We start from the raw sequence: 18,630 nt of genomic DNA, 5'->3' as shown, positions 1-18,630 counted from the left end.
TGTGGCCTTTGGGAAAGTCAAGGACACTCCACCCCCCACCCCAGAGCACCAAAGCCCATCAACATCACTTTCCAGAATGTTCATTTGACTGCTGTTTCCAGAGGAAAAATGTTCTAAAGCATCTCTTCCACCCCTACTGTCCCAATGCCTTCCACCCCTAGCGCTAGGACTCAGAAGTGACTAGACCACAAGTTAGAGCTATGAGAAGGGTCGAGACGGTGCTATCACTCTGGCAATCTTGAATTTGCCCCCCTGGTTTTCTGTGCCTCTACCCCAACTTGGAACCAGTGTCCCCGCCTGGGCTCTGGCTTTTGCAAGTGTTCTCACTACCTGGCCATTACTTCCTCCCCAACACCCATGCCATACCCCTAGCCTGTGTCACTTATACCAAACCTTGGGTCTCAGTGAGAAGCCACATACACCCAGAAACCAAAACTGGGGGCCCCTTCTGTGTACTCTTGTAGCATCCCAGGGTTATCCCTTTTGTAGCACTCATTGTGTAAGACTCCCAGCCGTAGGCAGTGACCTAAGGGCAGGGGCCTTAAAACGTGATCTGCAAATGGCACACGGATAGTGATGGTAGACGAACCAGTATGACCACCAAGCTAAAGTCAGGAGCATGGAGACTTGTTGGCCATGCACGCTAGCTCAGCGAGGACCCTCCGAAGCACAGCAGTTTCCCACTGCATGTCTCAGCTAGGGGAGGGGATTCCCTCCACGCAAGCCTCTCATCTTGCAGATGAGAACACCGTGGCAGCGCTGGGGCCAGTCCTGACTGCTCCCTCCTTCCAGATGCAGTCAAAGGAGTAATTAACAGGATCACCTTGGTGAAACGGAGCATCTCAGGAGAGCCTCTGGGAAACACAGCACTGCTGCTTTCTCCTGCCTCCTCAGAAGAGCCTTTAAGATGAGCCAGCTAGTCATTTCTACCCACCGGTGGCCTGTCGTTTCAGACAAAGAAAGAGACCCGAACTCCGCCCCAGCCCTTAACCCCAGGCCCGGTGGGACTTGCTGAATAGCCTCTGTGAAGTGATTGACCTTCTTGTGACTTAAAAATCTGTGTATCTCAGCAGTGATTATTCATCTGTGCATGTACCATTTTATATAACACATTTTGTGTTTGATTTAATTCAGCAAACCTGTACTGAATATACTCTGTGTGTCAGAAAATGTGTCCTTCAAAGCAAGTGAACCATCAGGCACACCCCACCCCCCCACCCCGTCTCCCCTCCAGCCCCCAAGGCCTGTCAATCCCAGCTGGAACAAAGGGGTAGGGACTTGTGGCCTAAGACCTTTCTCAGATGAAACCTGGGGTCAGTCAGCCCCTATGGGGATGCTAAGCGGAAAAGGCACAAGTCTCTAATGGACTTCACAGCTGGCCAGGTCATGGCCTCAAAGTGAAGGATTAGTCACAGCCCCCCACCTCCACCCCACACACAGTCTCTCAAGAGATTTCTCTCTAAAGGGTATCTTCGAGGTCCCTCATTAGGGACTCCATCACCATAGGGTCCCCATGCACACTTCAAAAGCCCAGGAACTAACGCATCTTTCCTACTTGGAGAAATTTTCTCTGACTGCACACAGCCACCTGCCTGCAAACCAAGCTCATATTTTCATAGCACCCATGCCCAAATCCTCCTGGGGTTAAAAGAAAGCATAATGGCTAACAGCTAAAAATGGTCCAAGTGCTGTAAACATAACGAGGTTTTTATCTCATAACAACTCTTATGAGGTCAGTACTATTATTATCCCCATTTTACAGATGCAGAAACTGAGGCCACAGAAAGAGCATGCGGTAGAGCCTGGATCTGGACTCAGGCACTCAGGCTTCAGTGTGAGTGCTCTTCTGCCCCTGCCCACTGATGGCTGCCTCCCTAATGGATTTCACACCAGCTAGAACCACAGCAAAGGATTAGTCACAGCCCTAGATGCCATGGCTTTGCCTCAGCATAAACCATGAGGAACATATTAAGACATAAAGGTCATGGCTTTTAATATTTTACTTCCCTCACAAAGGCCAATAGAGGTTAAAAAAAAAATTGAGAATTAAGATTCCTTAAGGCTATTTCTAGACCTCCTACTATGTGACCTTTGCCCATTTACCTTTTCCTTGGAACAACACAGAAAAACACATACTCCTGGTCAAAGGACTGCAGGTGTTAGAGAAGGCAAGAAGCAGGAGGGCACCAGGATCGGATTATAACTCCTCGGATGATAAGAGAAGCCCTGCAGTCACCAGGAGACCTAGGTTCACAAGGCTCTCGTTCTCTCCCCTGGGCAAGAGTACTTGCTTGAAAAGAATACAGAGACCCAGAAAGGAAGGGTAAAGAGCAAATGGAGCAGTCAGGCAGAGTCCAGGTGGGACTGTTAGCAGACACCATCAGATAGTGAGGGAAAAGAGACATCATACCCAGTGTGAGTGCCCTCTGGTTCTAAAAACCCAATCTCCACCCTTCTGTAGTGTTCCTGCCTGGAAAATTCCACGGACAGAGGAGCCTGGCAGGCTATAGTCCATGAGATCGCAGAGTTGGGCACGACTGAGCAAGTGAGCACACACACACCTTTCTGTAGTGGCGTTCAGGCCCCCACAGAGACAGTGGAAGCACCTGCCTACGGAAGGGCTCCCGGGTACAGCCAACCTTTCCTTCCTCTCCGTGGACTGGCACATTACCCCATACGGTAAGATTCACCCCAAGGCCACGACTGGAACTGAGGGGTCTTTAAACTCATCTTGGAAGACACTGTCTGCTGGGACAGTGGGCGCCTAGAGGAGGTGACAGACAGCAGCCAAACCCCAAGCCACAGCCCACTGTATCACCCTGGTCTCCAACTCCCTAAATATCCCTCCTCACTGACCCCTTCCATCTTTTAACAGGAATCAATCCAATCAATCATCAGCCAGTGAGTCAGTCTTCTAGAAAACTTCTCCCACAGCTGAGAAGCCCTCTGTGATAGGGTCCCTGAGACCTTTCTGATCGGCCCCATAAGCTGCTCAGACATGCACCTTTGAAAGTTCGGGTGCAGGAGAGAAAGGAAGATCAGTTTCTTTTCTTTTTAACTTTCTCTAAATTTAAACCTATTCCACACCCTTCCTCCACTCACACCTCCTGGGGACCTTCCCTGAACACTCCCAGGCAGGGAGGCAGGCAGGCTGCAGCAGGCCTCTGAGTTTCCCAGGACGGCTGACTGGAGCCAGGTTCCACATCCTTCTCCTCCCTGCGAGGCCTCAGCACCGTGCCCCCGATCTGACCCAGGCTCCTGCCTCCAACAGAAAAAAAAGACCAGCCAAACCCACCAGAGCCCCCATGTTCTGTCCTCAGGCCTCTTGTCAATAAGGCAGTAGGACCCTGCTCCCCAGCTCCACCCCAGCTTCAGGAAGAAGGTCCCATGGGGGCGCTCACCTGGATTGAACCTTCTGGAGAACCTCTGCTTCTCTAGTCCTGGGAGTCCCCAGGACTCGCTAACACTCCCTTCCAGCCCTCCTTCAGGGGCCGGCAGGCCGAGAAGGCAGGAGGCTGTACAAGAGGAGCTGTGCAGGCCAGCACTTGGAGACACTCCAGAAAACATTTTGCTTCAGAGAGGCTGGGTCCAGGTGTGGAGGCGGCTGACGTCATCCTTTCACCTACTACCCTTCTCCCCACACCCGGGAGACGGAAGGCCGACATGCCACTCCTGCTCTGGAGGCAGATGGAGCGACAGAGGAGCTCGCCCAAAGGCAACTGCTCCAAAGTCCAGTGGCCCCGGGAGGGAAGGGGAATGGTCATCTGGTACCTGCATGTGGGCCAAGTCCCTCCCTCCCTGGGGACCGCAGGCGGCACAGCCCTCCTTCTCCACCTTCTCTCATCTCCCAACACCTGCTAAGTATTCCAAAGGTTCTTCAACCCGGGCCACAACCTTTGATCTTCCCCTCATTGCACTGTGAGGATCTGCTCACCCATAAGGTGCCAGAAGGGAGATACAGAGAAGTGCTACAGCTCTGCCAGACAGACAGGGCGGGAGCAAGGTGAACCTCCAGAGATCTCACCTTGAGATCCTGAGCCCAGGTGTGCTACATGTGCGCACGCATACACATACAGCTCAGTATCACAAGGGTCTATACACACACACACACACACACACACAGTGTGAACTTCCAGAGATCTCACCTTGAGATCCTAAGCCCAGGTGTGCTACACACACACACACACACACACACACACACACACACACACACACAGCTCAGTATCACGAGGGTCTACACACACACACACACCCCAGCTCAGTATCACCCAGCCATGCTGCTGCCTAGCACTGTTCCCACAGAAGACACACACACACACAAACGAGATCCTGAGCCCAGATGTGCTACACACACATACACAGAGCTCGGTATCACGAGGGTCTACACACACACACACACAATTTAACTTCCAGAGGAGCCAGCTATGCTAAACACACACACACACCCCCCAGCTCAGTACCACCCAGCCATGCTGCTGCCCAGCACTGTCCCCACAGAGGCCCAGCTCCTGAGGGTCTATTCCTACGGTTCTCTGGGCCAGCAGAGGGTGGGCAGAGGTGGGTGACCTCTCACCACACCCTCGAGGCTTTCCTGAGGACAAGGAGGATCCCTGAGAGGGGCTGGCTCTTTCCTCTCTCCCTCTGACCCTCCTGTCCCTCCCCGGGGACTCAGGGGCCCCAAGCACCTAAGGACAAGGGAAGCTCTCCAGGGACTGTGTTCCTCATGAGCAACGTGACTATCACAGAGGCTGTGCGAACTGTGTGACCAGGGTTTCTGGGCCACCCAAACCCAGGCCAGCTGGCTCAAATTCCTGTTCCCTCATGAATTCATTTTCCCTCATGAATTCCTTTTCCCACCAACCAAGAATAGCAGGGGGCCACCAAGTGTGCCTGAGTCAGCTGCTAGAAAGGACTCTGGTTGCCCACGGAGCCCTCCCACCTGAATTCTGGGATAGAGTCTGGGCCTATAGACTGAAGTCCAGAAAACTCCCTCGGCCTGACCTTGGAAGGGAAGGAAAGCCCCTGGCATCTCATATCAGTGGGAATACCGCTCACCCACACCTCCCCGTCTCCACCACGCACAAGCCCAACATCTGCTCATGTTACTTCTCAAACCTGCAAGGTGTCCCAGACATTCTCTCCCTCCACATATGTGGTCCAGTCATCATCCTCAGAAAGGCCTCCCTAACCATCACCAACCCATCCAACATACACAATGATGCAGGCCAAAAATGCTTCTCCCCCAGGAATGTCTACATCTTAATCCCTGGATACAAGGAGCCTATCTATGTGGGTAACCTTATATGGCAAAAGAAATTCTGCGGGTATGATCAAGTTAAGGATCTTGAGATGGGGAAGATTGTTCTAGATTATGTGGGTAGGCTCACAGTAATCACGAGGGTCCTCACAAGGAGTCAGAAGCTGACGTGACAGCAAAGGCAGAGGGGCAGAGCGAGAAACCGGTCAATGCCAGGCTGCTGGCTGTGTCGACGGAGGAAAGAGACCACAAGTCAAAGGATCTAAGCAGCTTCGGGAAGCTGGAAAGGACAAGAAAACAAAATCTTCCCTGGAGACTCCAGAAGGAAAATAGCCCCATAGGCCCAGACTGACATCTGACCTCCAGAATTGTAAGATAATAAATGTCTGCTATTTCATTTCTTTTTCACTGTGCTGGGTCTCTGTTGCTGTGTGAGCTTTTCTCTAGCTGCGGCAAGCAGGGGCTACTTTCTAGTTGTGGAGCGGGCTTCTCATCACAGAGGCCTCGCTTGTTGCAGGGCAGGGGCCGTAGCACGCACAGGCTTCAGTAGCTACGGCTTCCAGGCTCTAGAGCACGCAGGCTCAGTAGCGGTGGCGCAGGGTCTTAGTTGCTCCGTGGAATGTGGGTCATGTCGTGTCTCCTGCACTGGCAGGTGGATTCCTTCCCACTGAGCCACCAGGGAAGTCTGCATGGGTGCTGTTCTAAGGCACTCAGATGGCAGCATTTGCTAACAGGAGCCGTGGGACACTAACACACAGGCCCTTCTCTGAACTCAGCTGAGCCTGAGTGTCGCATACAGCACAGGCCCTTGGGGTTCTCATGTGCAAGCTCTCCTCCCAGACTAGACAGTAAAAACCTAGGGGGCTGGGCCTTCTTTCACCCCCAGAAGGCAATGCACGCACTAGGTGTTCAATAAATTTCTGCACTTCTCCACTCCCACAGTAGTCAGACGAAAGACAAACAGTAGCCACAGTCAAGACCTGAGACAGTTCCTCCTTGTCTAATGAGTTTCCAATTAGTCACTGCCAGCAAGTTTCCAATTCACCAGGAGGCACGCAGGAGCAGTGACTGCCCCTTCACCCCAGCAGCCCCACACTCTAGGCCTCAGAAGAGGGACGGGAGCGGGGGCGTAGCTGCCCAGCCATGCCAATATTAAGTGACCAGCCACAAAAACTGGAAGAAAAGACCACTTTGGAGTTTGAAGAAGGGACTATAGCAAAAGGGCCCTACAGATATCCCAGGAAAAGTCCACCCGGAGGTTTCATCGAAACTGAAGGCAAAGGAGAGCAATTACTGTGGATGAGAAATTGCTATTGCTAATAGCCAGGGTAGGTCACAGCTTGTCACTAAGCAGGAAAATGACACAGACACAATGTCCCCAGAAGATGGAGGGGATAAAGACCATGCTAGAAATCACAGACACCTCCAGTGTTCTCAGAGGCCTTTCCTCTCCCATCTCTAGAGGCTGACAGGACCACCCCTCCTTATCAGCAAAATTCAGAGACCCAGCCCCACAAATTAACCATCTAGTTGCTCCCCGTACACCCACTATAGAGGGTGCTTATTTTGAGGCCGCCAACCTTGAACCACACCTTTAAGAGTTGCAGCATTTACTATTGCATCAGATTCAAAGGCATTGGAGAATTTCAGCGGGAAGCAAGTGGGAAAAGAGGGGCCCACTGGATCTGAGTTCTCAGATGAGAAGGAGAGAATGAGCAAGTACCTCAGTACATGAGAGGTCCAGAGAGCAGAGATTAAGTGCAGTAAACGGATCCACAGGCTCTGGAGTCAGGCAGACATGGTTTGTAACCCAGTTACTCTGTTTTACTAGCTATGGGTGGCCTTGGGTAAGTCACTGAATCTAACCAAACTTCAAGATCCTTTACCCATAAAATGAGCACAGCAATACTACCAACTTCACTGGTCTCCAAGAGCGAGAGGATACAAGTAGAGCAATTTGAACAACTGTCGCGAAGTATACCTTCCATAAATGGTAGCAATGAGAAGGATGGATGAGTTACTATTTGTCCATAAGCATCAGGATAAGAGATTTTTCTGATGCATGTCTAAAAAAGTAGACCCATATCTCAAGTCAATAATAGAGATACAAGTTTAATCATGCACCACCCTGACCTAACCCTCCCCTCCCCACTTCACCCTAATCCTGCCGATCATCCATCATCTATGATCCCAACACAGATTTGGACAATGATCTCTTAAGGGCAAATACAAAGCAATTCAGCTGGAAACGGAAACAAGTCTGATATCCAGGCCCCACAGAAGGTAAAACCAGAGATGAAGTTTGAATGAGTCAGTCCTCTGCTGTAGCAGGCAGGGCGCATTCCTCTGGGTTCCGCAGGGAGAACAGGGCCATGCGGAACAACAGGCCTGAGCAGGAACAGAACTTACTCAGGTACCATGAGGTAGGGAAGCGATCGGTGGAAACCATCCTTGACACCCGTCCTTGGATTTTAAAGAAAAAATGTAATCCAACTCCAGGGTAGACAAATGAGAGAGCCAGGACTTAGAGGGGAAAGCCCCAGTGTTTGCCCATTTCCTAAATCACAGGGAATATCCAAGAGGGGAAGGCAGCAGAATGGACCTGAAGAGCCCTGGTACTCCAGCCAGCACGGCTCAAAACCAACGTTAGTTCTACTCCTAACCTGCTGGACGACAGGGAGCGGGGCAGTGAGCCATCTGTACCGCAAGGTCTACCCCCTCATTCAGAGATAAGACTAACAGCCCTTCCCAAGTCATGAGCTTCAGAATTCACTGCTCAAGTATATTCAAGCACCCACTTTGCACAAAGACACTGTGGCAGCCTTGTGGGTTGACACAAAGATGAATCACACACAGAACCTGCTCTGGAGAACAAATACTGTATCAGAAGAAACTGGACAAGCACATCAATGACCAAAGGAAGCAAGGACTTCCCCGGCAGTCCCGTGGTTAAAATTCGGTGCTTCCACTGCAGGAGGCACAGGTTCGATCCCTAGTTGGGGAACTAAAATCCCACAAGTCACGCTGTGCAGCCAAAAAATAATAATAATACTAATAATAGTTTTTAAAAAATAGACATATAAACAGATTATCCACAAACCAGTGCCTCAAGTGCTGGCACAGAAATGCACATAAACTCTGCTGACGGAAGAAGTAGAAAGTGCTACCTGGGGGACCCAGGCAGCTTTAAAGGAGTGACATTTTTGCTGCGTCTTGAATGATGACAAAGCTTCTGCCAGGTGAGGAAGAGCCCTAAGGGCACCTGGTACAAGGGTGGCAGCACGCGACAGTGGAGTCCCCAAAGGCCCTGGACCACGCAAGGACCTGGGGCGTCTGGCAGCAAGGGGATGGGCACACCTGGGCCAGGCCTGGAAGACCCACCACAGAGACTCGGGGAGACAAAGTGAGAAACTACCCTTAAAATATACAAACTGCTAGGTGGTGCTATGGCCGCAGGGGTCTACACAGCCAGAATGTTCATGGAGCATCCAGAAGCTGAAGAAGATACTGGCTGTTTACAGAGCTTCAGGGAGAGAAAGAGATGGGGAGAACATGCTAGGAAGAAGGGTGACACCTATCCCAACCCCTACGAAGTGGGAAGAAACAAGGCCCCCAGTAAATGTGGAGACGTGAAACTACTCAGATACGAAATGTTTCTAAACGCAGGGGGGTGAATGCCAAGTCTAGAAACTGAGATGCCAGGGCTTAACTAGCAGGGAATCTTCCCCTGGGATTCCAGAACAGCAGCTCCCAGCTGGGGGCACTGTGTGGGGGCGGGGGAGTCAGTGTTGCCACCTGAGGGTTTTACCCTCCCCCAAACTCCCTCCCCAAGCAAACCAGAATTAAGGAGGCTCCCCCAAACACAAGCTGGTCTTCAATTCCAAGCAACAGCAGCAGCCCCCCTTCATGAACTGCTGCCACCCTGATTCTCCTGGCCCTCAGGAACAAGAGCAAGAGCTCCAACCAACACCCCCTCATTGCCCTGGACGCCAACCCTGAGCCTGGCACCTGACCCAGACAACTTAGGAAAGTAGGTTTTCCAAGGCATAACTTACAGACTCACACAACAAGGTCAATTCTCAAAGGCAGATGGCCTTTCGGAGAGCAGGGCCTCCTGCGTGACCCTGTCCCTCAGGGATCCCTAACCCAGACCCCAGGGGGGCCCCTCTGCACCCCACAGTACCCGCCCCCACCCCACCCCAGATCCCTGCCTTCCCTTCTAAGGGGCCTCCACCAGGGAGGCCTGAGAAACTCATCCAACCAGTTTCCAGGTGGGAGGAGAGCAGCTTTCTCCCTCAGCTGAGCAGTTACACACACGCAGAAGGGGCAGCTGTCACCAAAGCCTAGATTCTGGGGCAGGCGGGTCCACATGGGCATGGCCCAGGTAGCAGTCCTGTTCCTGGAAAAGCCAGTCCTTGATTCAGGGCTGAAACTCAAGGCAGGGCAGGGCAGCAACCTGCCCCTGACCTCCCGGCTTCTGCAGCCCAGAGCTCTGGGAGGGGTGGACAAGGCCCTGGTCTGGCGGTGTCCACCAGGGGAAGAGTCCGGGTCAGGGACAACATCCTTCCACCTGCCCATCCTGCCAGCACCCCTAGATTTTATCTAACATAACCACCCTCTGTGGATTCTGGGAAAAGGAAACTTCCGGAAAACGTGGGAGATTAACTCTGCTTTTCCCAGGGTGTGCTGGGTCCCGCTACAAACAGCCCCTTCCCTAATCGCCCAATTCCGAGTGTTCAGAGATCAGAAGACCCTCCGAAGCCCCTCACAGAACCACGTGCAGTAACTCAAAAAGGAACACAGGATTCTCACTCCTGCCCGGCCTCAATGGACACATCCCCCGGAAGAAGCCTGGGCAGGATTTTAAAAAGGGACCAACTCAACCTGTCCTCAGTTTCTGAAGGCCCAGGGGAGAAATTTACCTTTCACCCCAAAGCCTGTGGCCAGCCGGGTTTCACAGCAGAGTCTGGCAAGACTCGGAGGCCTTTGATAGTGCTGCTCCTGCCCCATTCGCACCCCCTGGCCTGGCCAGCCGGGTACCTACCGCTTTCCTCAAAAGGGCTCCCATCTGAGCACCAAGAGGGCCGCGTGGGGCCCGGGAGCCGCATTTGGCCCTGGCAGCTGAGCAGTTAACAGGCTTGGGGCGAGCAGAGAGCTGCCACCAACAGCCTCAGGAATTAAAGCGCCCGCCGCCTCCTGCAAAACCTCTTCAATAAACGTTCTATTCAGAATCAGTTGCGCGTGCGGGTCATACTTTCTGCATTTCTTTCATTCCTGATGCCCGGGGGGCCCCTAACAGAGGAAATGGAGCTTCCCACCCCAACTCAGCAGGTCCCCGCTTGGTGAAGACCCAGGTCACAGCCAGGCCAGGTGAGCGCCACCAACCGCTGAGGATGCGCAAGTGTCTCCAGCAATTCAAGTCTGGGGACGCTAACTGCAGGAAGTCAAATAGTGAAGACACTTGAACAAAGCGGGAGCATTCACCAGCACAACAATAACCCATTTATAAAGCTCCTCCCCCACCTCAGGCCCTCAAAGCCTGAGGATATTAACCCTCACAACAGCCAGAGACAGAGGGGAGGGATGGCTGCAGCGGTTGGGAATTATTTCCCTCTTTTACGGATCAGGAAACTGAGGCACAAATGGCTCCCAAGATGCTGAGCTGGAATAACCTCAATAGCAGGCAATGTGGTAATAAACACATTCTCTATGAACTCTGCCTACCACAACCGTTGGTGTGCTAAGTTGCTTCAGTTGTGTCTGACTCTTTGCGACCCTATGGATTGTAGCCTGCCAGGTTCCTCTGTCCATGGGATTCTTCAGGCAAGAATATTGGAGTGGGTTGCCATTCCCTTATCCAGGGACTCGAACCTAAGTCTCCTGCATTGCAGGTGGTTTCTTTACCGCTAAGCCACCGGGGAAGCCAGTGAAGCGGAGCTATTTACTCACTCACCAAAAGCCGTGCAGCAGGAAAGCCAGGGTTTGGCCGGAATTCCGGGGCTCCTCACTATTCCTCAACCCCAATATCAGTGGGTCCAAGAGATACAGCCAAAGACGGATGGAAACGTGTCAACCCTGCCCACCTCGTGGGGACGCCTTCTGGCACTTTCTGCCCTTTTAGAAGTAACACTATGCTCAGAACAAGTTCCTACAGCATGGAGCAAACCTCAGGAGGCCAACATGGAATTGGCTGGGAATTCATAACCTGCCCATTGATCCCTCCAGAAACCACTTCTGTGTCAACATGTGACCCAGGGGCCAGCACACAGGTTGCCTTCTCTACCGCAAGCTCACAGCAGGAGTTCTGATCCACACAGCTGACTCAGGCAATGGGCACGCGTCCTAACTTGTTTTCTTTGTATGTGCCTTCTCAGTCACAGCCTCCTCAAGGTTAAGGACCAGATCTTCCCAGGGTTTTGTGCATTTTCTTCCCCCAGGGCTTCTGATGCTCCAGTCCCTACTACTGATTTGGCAGCTGTAGGACTCATGCCAGAAGAAAGCTGAAGCACACAGGAAGGATGATATTTTCTGGGCTTTTATAATGAGAGGAAGAGATATCTCCATTGGAGACACAGAAAAAGGTTTGGGGATGGAGAGGCAAACTGTTCACCTCTTCTCTGCTGCCTGGTCAGGCTCAGCCCAGCTGAAAATTGCATCATCAGGGCTCAGATAACTTCCATTTAAATACAGGACTACTCACAAATATTTGTTGACAGTATAAACCACACGCCAGGTGCTGGGGACACGGCAGTGAATAAGATAAATCCTTATTATCATGGAGCTTACACTCCAATATGGAAGACAATCACAAAAGGTAGACAAATATCTAATATATTCCTGGACAGTGTTAAGTGTTATGAAAAAGATGAAAAAGAGAAAAGGCAATATGGGGGTGGACAGTGTTAGTTAGAGAGGCCTAGGAAGGCTCTGTAAAGGTGACTCGTGGCAAAGACCTGTATGACAGGAAGCAGCCAGACATACAAAGTTCCTCCGCCAATCTTTTCCTCTGCCCCACCTCAGCCCACCACCCACACATTTGGTATGTCCTAGACCTCATCATCATAGTAAAGTAAAAGTGAAAGTCGCTCAGTTGTGTCCGACTCTTTGCAAGCCCATGGACTATACAGTCCATGGAATTCTCCAGGCCAGAATACTGGAGTGGGCAGCCTTTCCCTTTTCCAGGGGATCTTCCCAACCCAGAGATCAAGCCCAGGTCACCCTGATTGCAGGCGGATTCTTTACCAGCTAAGCCATAAGGGAACCCCATCATCATAGTAAGTGCAGACTTATGATGCTTTTAAGCATTCCACTATTTCTCAGCATAAAAATTACTAAGCACACAATAAAACAAACCATGACAAGCAAGTCAGAAGATGAAAGAAATTGATACTCCAAAAACTAGGAATAAAAGAAAAATCTGAAAAAGACTTTGAAAAAGTACTAAATGGAAATAAAATAGTTGACCTTTGAACAATATGGGGCTTTGGGGCAGTAGAAATCCATGTATGACTTTACACCCAGCCCTCTGTATCCATGATTTCTCATCTGCAGATTCAACAAGCTGCAGATTGCGTGGTACTGCTGTTACTGTTTAGTCTCTATATCCAACTCTTTTGAGACTCCTTGAGCCCTCCTGAAAGAGATGGGAATACCAGACCACCTGACCTGCCTCTTGAGATACCTATATGCAGGTCAGGAAGCAACAGTTAGAACTGGACATGGAAAAGACTGGTGCCAAATAGGAAAAGGAGTACATCAAGGCTGTATATTGTCACCCTGCTTATTTAACTTCTATGCAGAGTACATCCTGAGAAACGCTGGGCTAGAAGAAGCACAAGCTGGAATCAAGATTGCCGGGAGAAATATCAATCACCTCAGATATGCAGATGACACCACCCTTATGGCAGAAAGTGAAGAAGAACTAAGGAGCCTCTTGATGAAAGTAAAAGAGAGTGAAAAAGTTGGCCTAAAGCTTAACATTCAGAAAACGAAGATCATGGCATCTGGTCCCATTACTTCATGGGAAATACATGGGGAAACAGTGGAAACAGTGTCAGACTATTTTGGGGGGCTCCAAAATCACTGCAGATGGTGACTGCAGCCATGAAATTAAAAGACGCTTACTCCTTGGAAGGAAAGTTATGACCAACCTAGACAGCATATTAAAAAGCAGAGAATTACTTTGCCAACAAAGGTCCGTCTAGTCAAGGCTATGGTTTTTCCAGTAGTCACATATGGATGTGAGAGTTGGACTGTGAAGAAAGCTGAGCGCCAGAGAATTGATGCCTTTGAACTGTGGTGTTGGAGAAGACTCTTGAGAGTCCCTTGGACTGCAAGGAGATCCAACCAGTCCATTCTGAAGGAGATCAGCCCTGGGTGTTCTTTGGAAGGAATGATGCTAAAGCTGAAACTCCAGTACTTTGGCCACCTCATGCAAAGAGCTGACTCATTGGAAAAGACTCTGATGCTGGGAGGGATTGGGGGCAGGAGGAGAAGGGGACGACAGAGGATGAAATGGTTGGATGGCATCACTGACTCCATGGACGTGAGTCTGAGTGAACTCCGGGAGTTGGTGATGGACAGGGAGGCCTGGCGTGCTGCGATTCATGGGGTCGCAAAGAGTCGGACACGACTGAGCAACTGAACTGAACTGAACTGAGCCCGCCAGGTTTCTCTGTCCATGGGATTTCCCAGACAAGAATACTAGTATAGATTGCCATTTTCTTGTCCAGGGGATATTCCCAAACCAGGAATCAAATACGCATCTTCTGCACTGGCAAGCAGATTCTTTACTACTGAGCCCTGTGTAATACTATAGTACATATTTATTGAAAAAAATCCACATATAACAGAACCCACACATTTCATATCCAGATTTTTCAAGGGTTAATTGTATATAATATTGACATGTTAAACCCAAAAGGTAAATTAAATAGAAAATTAAATACAGCTAAAGAAAGAATTAGTAAAATGGGGGGGAAAAAAAACTGAGGAAATTATCCTGAAATAGATATAAAAAGAAAGATAGAAAATATGAACATTAAGAGACAAGATCCAGGGCTTCCCCAGTGGTCTAGTGGTTAAGAATCTGCCTGCCAATGCAGGGAACATGGGTTCGATCCCTGGTCTGGGAGGACCCCACATGCCATGAGCAACTAAGCCCATGTGCCTACTGAGCCCACACTGTAGAGCCCAAGAGCCCCAGCTACTGAAGCCCACACACCTAGAGGCCGTGCTTCGAAACAAGAGAAGCCCCTGCTCTCCGCAACTAGAGAAGGCCTGTGTGCAGCAATGAAGACTCAGGACAACCAGAAATTTAAAAAAAGCAAACAAATAAATCTTTTAAAAGAGAGAGAGAGACAAGATCCAGAGAGTTCCGGAGGAAGAAAAGGAAAAGAATTAAAGGAGAGGCAATTTTCAAAGACAGAATATATATGAATTTTCCAGAACTGAACATCTCGACATCTGTCCTCATATTGAAAGCACAACTAAGTTAAATTTTTTTTTAAAGTCCACATTTAGACCTATCATACATAGTATAAATGCAGATTATCAAAGACAAAAAAGAACATCTTAAAAGGATTATAAGGAAATACTATGAACAAACATATGCTAATGAATTAGATAACTTTGATGCCATGGAGAATGAAAAAGTTGGCTTAAAGCTCAACATTCAGAAAATGAAGATCACGGCATCTGGTCCCATCACTTCATGGGAAATAGATGAGGAAACAGTGGAAACAGTGTCAGACTATTTTTTTGGGCTCCATTTTGGATTTTCACTGCAGATGGTGACTGCAGCCATGAAAGTAAAAGACACTTACTCCTTGGAAGGAAAGTTATGACCAACCTAGACACCATATTCAAAAGGTCCGTCTAGTCAAGGCTATGGTTTTTCCAGTAGTCACATATGGATGTGAGAGTTGGACTGTGAAGAAAGCTGAGCACCGAAGAATTGATGCTTTTAAACTGTGGTGTTCGAGAAGACTCTTGAGAGTCCCTTGGACTGCAAGGAGATCCAACCAGTCCATTCTGAAGGAGATCAGCCCTGGGTGTTCTTTGGAAGGAATGATGCTAAAGCTGAAACTCCAGTACTTTGGCCACCTCATGCAAAGAGCTGACTCATTGGAAAAGACTCTGATGCTGGGAGGATTTGGGGGCAGGAGGAGAAGGGGACGACAGAGGAGGAGATGGCTGGATGGCATCACTGACTCGATGGACCCGAGTCTGAGTGAATTCCAGGAGATGGTGATGGACAGGGAGGCCTGGCGTGCTGCGATTCGTGGGGTCGCAAAGAGTCAGACACTACTGAGCGACTGAACTGAACTGATGCCATTCCTAGACAAATTCCTAGAATGACATAAACCAATGAGGATTTGGGAAGGAACAAAAGATCTGAAGAGATCTGTTAACAAGCAAAGAGCCTGAATTAAGAATTTTTAAACTTCCAATAATGAAAAGCCCAGGACGCAATGGCTTCACTGGTGAATTTACCAAACATTTAAAGAATTAACAGCAATTCTTCACAAACTCTTCCAAAAAGCAGAAGAGGAAGGAACACTTCCTACACATTCTATGAGGCCTGATAAAAGACCAAACAAAATATCACAAGGGAAAAAAAAAGCTACAGGCCAGCATCCCTTATAAATGTGGCTATAAAAATCCTCAACAAAACACTAACAAACTGAATGCAGCAAGATATAAAAAGGAATATCCACTATGACCATGTGAATTTATCCCAGAAATACAGGATTGGGTTAACATCCAAAACTAAAAATAAATTAATATAATTTTAGATATTAATAGAATAAAATACAAAAACCATCTGGTCACCTTAAATAGACCCAGAAAAAAACATTTGACAAAATCTGACACCCTTCCATGATAAAAACACCACACAAGCTAGGAATAGAAGGGAACATCCCCAGTTTTATAAAGAACATACAAAAAACCCCACAGATACTTCATCTCAATGGGGAAAGAAGAAATGTTTCCCCCCTAAGATTAGGAATAAGACAAGAATTTCCCCTCATGACACTTCTATTCAACATTGTACTGGAGTTCTAGCCAGGAAAATTAGGCAAGAAAAAGATATAAAAGACATTCAGATTGAAAAGGAAGAAGTAAAAGTATTTCTAGTTGGCTTAAAACTCAACATTCAGAAAATTAAGATCATGGCATCCGGGCCCATCACTTTATGGCAAATAGATGGGGAAACAATGGCCACAGTGAGAGACTTTATTTTGGGGGGCTCCCAAATCACTGCAGATGGTGACTGCAGCCATGAAATTAAAAGACACTAGCTCCTTGGAAGAAAAGTTATGACCTACCTAGATAGCATGTTAAAAAGCAGAGACATTACTTTGCCAACAAAGACCCGTCTAGTCAAAGCTATGGTTTTTCCAGTAATCATGTATGGAGGTGAGAGTTGGACTATAAAGAAAGCTGAGTGCTGAAGAATTGATGCTTTTGAACTGTGGTGTTGGAGAAAACTCTTGAGAGTCCCTTGGACTGCAAGGAGATCAAACCAGTCAATCCCAAAGGAAATCAACACTGAATGTTCCTTGGAAGGACTGATGCTGAAGCTAAAGCTCCAATACTTTGGCCACCTGATGTGAAGAACTGACTCATTTGAAAAGACCGTGATGCTGGGAAAGATTGAGGGCAGGAGGAGAAGGGGACGACAGAGGATGAGATGGTTGGATGGCATCACCGACTCTATGGACATGAGTTTGAGTAAGCTCCAGGAGTTGGTGATGGACAGGGAGGCCTGGTGTGCTGCAGTCCATGGGGTCACAAAGAGTCAGAGACGACTGAGCAACTGAACTGAACTAAATCCATAGATGACAATATCTTATGTATATAGAAATCTTAAGAAATTCACTAATGAAACAATTAGTGGACTCCACTAATGAAAAGAATCTAGTAAGATGGAAGGATACAAGAGCAATACACAAAAATCAATTGTATTCCTATATACTAGTAGCACACAATCCAAAATGCAATAAAGTGAAATGCCCTGGTGGTCCAGTGACTGGTACTCTACACTTTCACTGCCAAGAGAATGGGTTTAACCCCTGATGGGAGAACTAGGATCCTGCAAATTGAGTGGCTTACCTTCTCCCCTCAAGAAACAAAACAATCCCATTTATAACAAAGCATTGAAAATTGTGGAATATATTTAACAAAAGGAATGTAAGAATTGTATACGGGAAGCTACAAAACACTTGAAAGAAACTAAAGACCTGAATAAATGGAAGGATATCCCATAACACTTAACACTCTTAAAGTTAGCGATACTCAGTAAATTAATTTACAGACTCAATGTGATCTATTTCAAAATTCTAGCTGGCATTTCTGTAGAAATTGACAAGACGATCATAAAATTCGTATGGAAAAGCAAGGGAGCCAGAATAGCTAAAACAATCTTGAAAAAGAACAAAGTTGGAAGACTCACAGTTCCCAACTTCAAAACTGATTACAAAGCTATAGTTATCAAGACTATATTGACATATAGGATAGACATATAGATTAATGCAACAGAACTGAGAGTACAGAAATAAAACTCCACATTTATAGTCACCTGATTTTCATAAGGGTATCAAAACCATTCAATAGGGGAAGAATAGTCTTTTCAACAATGTTATATTCACAGCTATATTCACATGCATAAGAATGAATCTGCATATCTAGTTCATATCATGCACAAAAATTAAGTCAAAATGGATCACAGACCTAAATGTAAAACTCCTAAAAGGAAATATAGAGGTAAGTTTTTGTGAACTTGGGCAAGCAGTGGTTTCTTAGATACAATAGGAAAAGCACAAGCAACAAAACAAAAAAAACAGATAAATTCGACTTCATCAAGATTTAAAACTTATGTTTCGAAGGCACTATAAAGAAAATGAAAAGAAAGTAGACTAGATCATGTTACAATGTATACAAATATTGAATCATTAAGTTGTATATCTGAAACTAATAATAATATATCAATTACACATCATTTTTGAAAAATTTTTAAAAGAGAGACAGTGAAAAGATAAATCACAGAATGGGAGAAAATATTTGTAAACCTGATAATAGACTTGTATCCAGACTATATAAAGAACCCTTACAACAATAAAATAACCCAATTTTAACATAACAACAATTTGAATAGATATTTCTCCAAAAATATATACAAATGGCCAATAAGCACAAGAAAAAATGTTCAACATCATTAGTCATTAGGAAAATGCAAATCAAAATCACAATTAAATCCATTTCATACTCACTCTAAGATGGCTAAAATTAAAACCATGTTCAATAACAAGTGTTGGAGAGGATAAAGAGAAATTAGAACTCATATATTGCTGGTAAGAAATAGTGTAGCC

This window comes from Budorcas taxicolor, chromosome 10, assembly GCF_023091745.1.
Source record: "Budorcas taxicolor isolate Tak-1 chromosome 10, Takin1.1, whole genome shotgun sequence".
NCBI lineage: Eukaryota > Metazoa > Chordata > Mammalia > Artiodactyla > Bovidae > Budorcas > Budorcas taxicolor.
This window is presented reverse-complemented; position numbering follows the sequence as displayed.